The sequence below is a fragment of the Carassius gibelio genome, chromosome B1 (assembly GCF_023724105.1).
Source record: "Carassius gibelio isolate Cgi1373 ecotype wild population from Czech Republic chromosome B1, carGib1.2-hapl.c, whole genome shotgun sequence".
Lineage (NCBI taxonomy): Eukaryota > Metazoa > Chordata > Actinopteri > Cypriniformes > Cyprinidae > Carassius > Carassius gibelio.
The window spans coordinates 32338618-32346149 of NC_068396.1; positions in this window are offsets into that span (position 1 = coordinate 32338618).

The following is a 7532-nucleotide window of genomic DNA, read 5'->3' on the forward strand; positions in this document are numbered from 1 at the left end:
GTATCCGGACACTTACTGAGTTTCTGTGCATTTATCTTTATACACCACTACAATGGATTTGAAATAAAACAATCAAGATGTGATTGGAGTATAGACGTATCTTTATTTTAAGATGTTCCACAAAAATATGACATTAGGAGTTACAGCCATTTTAAGCGAAGTACCTCTATTTTCAGGGGCTCAGTAGTATTTGGACAGTTGACTAAGAAGAGATTAACTGACCAGCTGCTGTCCATTCCCTTGTTACTTCAAGACAACTTTAACAGACAAAAGAGTAAAAGCGAAGGAGGCCATCATTAAGATAAAAAGCAACATACATCTATAAGAGAGAGTAAATACTTTGGGTGTGGCCAGATCAACAGCTGACAACATTCCTAAAGGGGTCATCGGATGCCCATTTTCCACAAGTTGATATGATTCTTTAGGGTCTCAATGAAAAGCACTTAACATACTTTGGTTAAAATGTCTCAATGTTAGTGTAAAATACCCTTTAATTCACCCTGTCAAAATCAGCTCTGTTTTCAGCAGCCCATTTAAGTGCATGTCCCTTTAAATGAGTTCTGCTGACCCCGCCCCTCTCTTCTGTGGGGTGACTAGTCCCTTTCATCAGACTGTTTACTTTATCTGCGTAACTTGTTAACTAGCACATTACTAGGAAAGGCAATTTGCAAAGATTCATAAAAAAAAAAAAAAAAAAAAAAACTTATCTTCACTTCTTCTGTACGTGAGGATCACATATGATTGACACATTTATGTAGATTACAGGCTCATTCTCTTCAGAAACAAACGTAATCTACTGCGTCTTCAGATGTCAGGAGTAAATGACGACTGCCATGTTCATTATTACATCCAACGACAGAACACCTCAATCACTTAGGAGTCATTCTCCTCTACATCTGCTCTGGCGGTGAAACAATAAAGGACTGATGGCTCCCTCAGGGCGGGTCTAAGGTGAAACAACACTGTCAATCAGACTATTGTGGGAGGGGCCTGTCTGTGTGATGTCACAAAGACAAGCATCTGAGAAAGCTTGATGTGAGAAAAGGAAAATGATTTAACGAGATTAAAAGACAAAGAAACACTGGGTGCATCTTTAACATTATAGTGTGGTTTTGTACACACACTGCCAACACACATTTCACTTCAAACAACGTGTAAATGCTACAAAACTGACAGGATGCAGCTTCACACTGCAGAATGGATAATAACCCTAAACATACTGCAAAAGCAACTCAAGACTTCCTGAAGGCAAAGAAATGTAATATTCTTCAATGGCCAAGTCAGACACCTGATCTAGATTCAATAGAGCATGCTTTTCAGTTACTGAAGACAAGAGAGAAGGCAGAAAGATCCACAAACAAGCAGCAACTCAAGACCTGGCAAAGCATCTCCGGGCAGGACGCTCAGAATTTGGTGATGTCCATGTCCAGACTACAGACAGTCTTTGACTGCAAAGGATTTTCATCCAAGTATTAAAATTGTGCTTATATTTCCAGTTATACAACCCATTTCTGGTCCTCCAATCTGATAAGAGTGTTGATAGAGTTTCAACAGAACTCCAACAGCTGTTTTCACTGTTTGTACCACTTCACTTGCTGTATTTCTCACAGCGAGTGTCATGGCGGAAGCTCAAATCAACTATAATTAAAAAATAATATTGTTTTGTGTTACGGAATGTTTTAAGTTTTTTTTTTTTTTTAGTAGAGAATGCACTTGTTTGGATGTATGTGGTTTGTAAATAAAGATAATGTTTATTGTAAAAAAATGTTTTCAGAGACGCGAGCTCCAGGGTGTCAGCAGAACACAAAACAAGAAATAATAAATAATAAATTAAGAAAAAGAACGAACAACTCTGCAACAAGTTGCCTAGTATGCAGTGTTATCTTTCATTTTTGTTCTGCATGAAAGGAAACCAGACAGCAGAAAGCAGCATCCAATTTTTCTTTAGGCTTATATTTCAAAAGCACAAAGATTTGTTTTTATTGTCAAAGTCACCTTTATTTATATAGTGCTTTAAACAAAATACATTGCGTCAAAGCACTGAGCAACATTCATTAGGAAAACAGTGTCTCAATAATGCAAAATGATAGTTAAAGGCAGTTCATCATTGAATTCAGTGATGTCATCTCTGTTCAGTTTAAATAGTGTCTGTGCATTTATTTGCAATCAAGTCAACGATATCGCTGAATGTGAATTGTGAATGTACACAAATAAAGGCAATCCTTTTACAATTCCCATAAGGCTCTTTATTACTAAAAGGAGTAGTTGCTTACACTGTTAGAAGAAACAATTTAAAGTGATTGCACTGGCACTACATGCACACACACACACACACACACACACACAGTTAACACCAAAGACACCATAGATCATGACTGTGGCGAGTGGGGCGGGGCCGAGAGGCGTGGGAACGAGGAGTGAGGCCAGGTGTAGTGATTGGAGATGAGCTACACCTGAGCCCCACCGCCAGTATCGAGTCCCACGTAGGAGATGGAAGGATATAAAACTGGAGCGACTATAGTGAAGGACGAGAGAGGACCAGGCCTGGGACATTATTTTAATGTGTGTGCTTTTTATTTATGCGCACCAGTCGGCCGTGAGGGGCTGGTGCGCCGTTTTGTATTTATTTTGGATATTAAAATGATTTTGATTGTGCGCCGGTTCCCGCCTCCTTCTTCCCAATGAATAGGAAGTTTAGATATTATTACAGTGGTGCCGAAACCCGGGAGAAGGAGGGACGCGCTGCTGAAGATCCCTCGCCGCTGTGGTGAATCCGCGGTGCCCTCGAGCTGGCGAGGTGTGTGCCGCCATGGACGCTCGAGGCGGTGGGCTGGAGCGAGTTGCCGGGGACGGGCGAGCTCGCTGCCGACCGCCCACGACAAGGAGGGGCGGCTGCCGTCCGTGAGGGAGCGGAGGAGTCGGCGCCGTTCGCCAGGGGGCCGGAGCCTGCCGCCTCCGTGACGGAATCCGGAGGGGCAGGGAACGGGGGACTCCTGCCGCTGCCCAAAATCGGAGGAGCCGTCGCCGTCCACCGGGCGGCGGAGGAGTGTCGTGCCGTCCGCCGAGGGCCGTCCAGTGCCACCGCCGGGCACCGCGGAGGAGATCACCCAGCCGGTGGAGGGCCGAGCAGCAGTGCGTCTGGGAACCGGATTTTTTTTTTTTTTTTTTTTTTTTTTCCTCTCTCCCCTCTCTCGTCCCTGTCGCTCCTCCTTCCATCTCCTTTTCTCTCGCCTCGTCTGTCCTACCCCCAGGTTCCCGCAGGTCCCCGTGAGCGGTCTCCCCCGGAGGGAAAGGGGGGGGGGGGGGGGAGTAGAGCGCAGTCTCGGGAGTACCCCCCGGCCTGCGAGGGGCGATGGGGGTATGTGGCGAGTGGGGCGGGGCCGAGAGGCGTGGGAACGAGGAGTGAGGCCAGGTGTAGTGATTGGAGATGAGCTACACCTGAGCCCCACCGCTAGTATCGAGTCCCACGTAGGAGATGGAAGGATATAAAACTGGAGCGACGACCGTGAAGGACGAGAGAGGACCAGGCCTGGGACATTAGTTTATGGTTTGGTTTTTATTTGTGCGCACCAGTCGTCCGTGAGGGGCTGGTGCGCCGTTTTGTATTTATTTTGAATATTAAAATTATGATGTGATTGTGCGCTGGTTCCCGCCTCCTTCTTCCCGATGAATATGGAGATTTGTTTATTACAATGACATACTCATAGATCGATTACAAACCTATACAGGTATTCAAGGGCAGGCTCTAAGATGGTTTAGATCCTACCTGTCCGATCGCTACCATTTTGTTTTTTGAATGGGGAGACCTCTCGTGTAATACACGGTCTCTGAGACAGAAGGTAAGAATGAGTTAGATTTATTGACAGTTGTAATGTAGAGCACATGAGATCTGCAGGTGAGATAGTTCGGTGAGATCGTTGAGTCAGGCTTGACTGACAGGATGGGGTATTGGAAATTTCCAGAGCCACCGGTGGGGTGACCAGGATGGCAGACACGTTTCACACACCTTAGGGTTCACGCTGGAGAGGAGAGCTAGGAGAAGGAATCATAGGAGAGACACTGGAGAAACATAGGAGTCTAGGAGAATGGATCAACAAGAGGTAAGTAGCGAGGTTAGTAGAGAGTCAACGGAGGTAGCTAAACAACAGGATTGAGTCTGCTTTACAGCTACAAGATCGGACAACCTGGGTGACTGAGGTGTGTGCTTTTATGTGGAGGTGAGCTGATGGGATGATTGTGAATAGGTGCTGGTGATTAGTATTCTGGTGAGGGAGTGCGCTGTGAGTGGCTTATTGATGAACCTGACCAACTTGTGGCATCTCATTTATCACCAGTAAAATTTGGAGTGCCACAAGGATCTGTCCTAGGTCTTCTTCTATTTTCAATATTCATGTTGCTCTTTGGTTATTATTAGAAAATACGGATTAGTTTCCACTGTTATGTAGATAATACTCAGCTATATATCTCAACGAGACCAGATGAAACTTCTCAATTATCTAAGCTAACAGAGAGTGTTAAAAATGTAAAAGATTGGATGACAAATAATTTTCTCCAATTAAATTCGGATAAGACAGAGATACTAATTATTGGACCAAAAAACACTACACAGAATCTTGTAGATTACAATCTGCAACTAGACGGATGTACTGTTACTTCCTCTACAGTCAGAAATCTGGGTGTTATATTAGACAGCAACTTGTCTTTTGAAAATCATATTTCCAATGTTACAAAAACTGCATTCTTCCATCTTAGAAACATTGCCAAGCTACGAAACATGTTATCCTTCCATCTCCTTTTCTCTCGCCTCGTCTGTCCTACCCCCAGGTTCCCGCAGGTCCCCGTGAGCGGTCTCCCCCGGAGGGAAAGGGGGGGGGGGGGGAGTAGAGCGCAGTCTCGGGAGTACCCCCCGGCCTGCGAGGGGCGATGGGGGTATGTGGCGAGTGGGGCGGGGCCGAGAGGCGTGGGAACGAGGAGTGAGGCCAGGTGTAGTGATTGGAGATGAGCTACACCTGAGCCCCACCGCTAGTATCGAGTCCCACGTAGGAGATGGAAGGATATAAAACTGGAGCGACGACCGTGAAGGACGAGAGAGGACCAGGCCTGGGACATTAGTTTATGGTTTGGTTTTTATTTGTGCGCACCAGTCGTCCGTGAGGGGCTGGTGCGCCGTTTTGTATTTATTTTGAATATTAAAATTATGATGTGATTGTGCGCTGGTTCCCGCCTCCTTCTTCCCGATGAATATGGAGATTTGTTTATTACAATGACATACTCATAGATCGATTACAAACCTATACAGGTATTCAAGGGCAGGCTCTAAGATGGTTTAGATCCTACCTGTCCGATCGCTACCATTTTGTTTTTTGAATGGGGAGACCTCTCGTGTAATACACGGTCTCTGAGACAGAAGGTAAGAATGAGTTAGATTTATTGACAGTTGTAATGTAGAGCACATGAGATCTGCAGGTGAGATAGTTCGGTGAGATCGTTGAGTCAGGCTTGACTGACAGGATGGGGTATTGGAAATTTCCAGAGCCACCGGTGGGGTGACCAGGATGGCAGACACGTTTCACACACCTTAGGGTTCACGCTGGAGAGGAGAGCTAGGAGAAGGAATCATAGGAGAGACACTGGAGAAACATAGGAGTCTAGGAGAATGGATCAACAAGAGGTAAGTAGCGAGGTTAGTAGAGAGTCAACGGAGGTAGCTAAACAACAGGATTGAGTCTGCTTTACAGCTACAAGATCGGACAACCTGGGTGACTGAGGTGTGTGCTTTTATGTGGAGGTGAGCTGATGGGATGATTGTGAATAGGTGCTGGTGATTAGTATTCTGGTGAGGGAGTGCGCTGTGAGTGGCTTATTGATGAACCTGACCAACTTGTGGCATCTCATTTATCACCAGTAAAATTTGGAGTGCCACAAGGATCTGTCCTAGGTCTTCTTCTATTTTCAATATTCATGTTGCTCTTTGGTTATTATTAGAAAATACGGATTAGTTTCCACTGTTATGTAGATAATACTCAGCTATATATCTCAACGAGACCAGATGAAACTTCTCAATTATCTAAGCTAACAGAGAGTGTTAAAAATGTAAAAGATTGGATGACAAATAATTTTCTCCAATTAAATTCGGATAAGACAGAGATACTAATTATTGGACCAAAAAACACTACACAGAATCTTGTAGATTACAATCTGCAACTAGACGGATGTACTGTTACTTCCTCTACAGTCAGAAATCTGGGTGTTATATTAGACAGCAACTTGTCTTTTGAAAATCATATTTCCAATGTTACAAAAACTGCATTCTTCCATCTTAGAAACATTGCCAAGCTACGAAACATGTTATCTGTTTCTGATGCAGAAAAGCTAGTTCATGCATTCATGACCTCTAGACTGGACTATTGTAATGCACTTCTAGGTGGTTGTCCTGCTTCTTCAATAAACAAGCTACAGGTCGTCCAAAATACAGCAGATAGAGTCCTTACGAGGTCAAGAAAATATGATCATATTACCCCAATTTTACAGTCTCTGCACTGGCTACCTATTAAGTTCCGTATCAGTTACAAATTATCATTACTTACCTATAAGGCCCTAAATGGTTTAGCTCCTGCGTACCTAACTAGCCTTCTACCACGTTACAACCCATCACGCACCCTAAGGTCACAAAACGCTGGACTTTTGGTCGTTCCTAGGATAGCAAAGTCCACTAAAGGAGGTAGAGCTTTCTCACATTTGGCTCCCAAACTCTGGAATAGCCTTCCTGATAATGTTCGGGGTTCAGACACACTCTCTCTGTTTAAATCTAGATTAAAAACACATCTCTTTCTCCAAGTATACGAATAATGTATTTCTTAAATTGTGACTGCAGTTGCATCTGATCAAATGTGCATTTTTATTCTTTAGCTTGGGTTAAATCAATTAATTTAACTCTGTTGGATCAGCAGCTATGCTAATGATGTCTCTATTTGTTTCTCTGTTTCTGCTGGATCTTCATCCCGTGGTAACTAGGATTTACACAAGCTCCAGTCTGGATCCAGAACACCTGAGAAGAGATGATGCTGACCCTCAGAGGACCCCAGATGATGCTAACCCTGAATCAACAACAGAACTAACAATTATTGCTACAAGTGTGACTGCATCATATAATAATTATTAATTATTAATAATATTAATAATGTTCATCGTTTGGCTGACTACGTCTTGTATTCATTTTTCTGAAGAATCCTGTCACACGTGCACAAACTGACAGTCACCACTTATAAGCTACGATTAAATATTGTAGAAACATAATCTTCTGTAAAGTTGCTTTGTAACGATTTATATTGTAAAAAGCGCTATACAAATAAACTTGAGTTGAATTGAATTGAATTATCTTTAGCAGAAATATGACATTTCAATGTAAGACAGTTTATTAATACTCAAAAGCTGTCCGTCAGAATTCAATAATTGATCAATTACTAATATATCAGATTCAGAGCAATGTCTTACAGACTGAGTGTTCTCTGAGTGATCAAACACCAACTGTG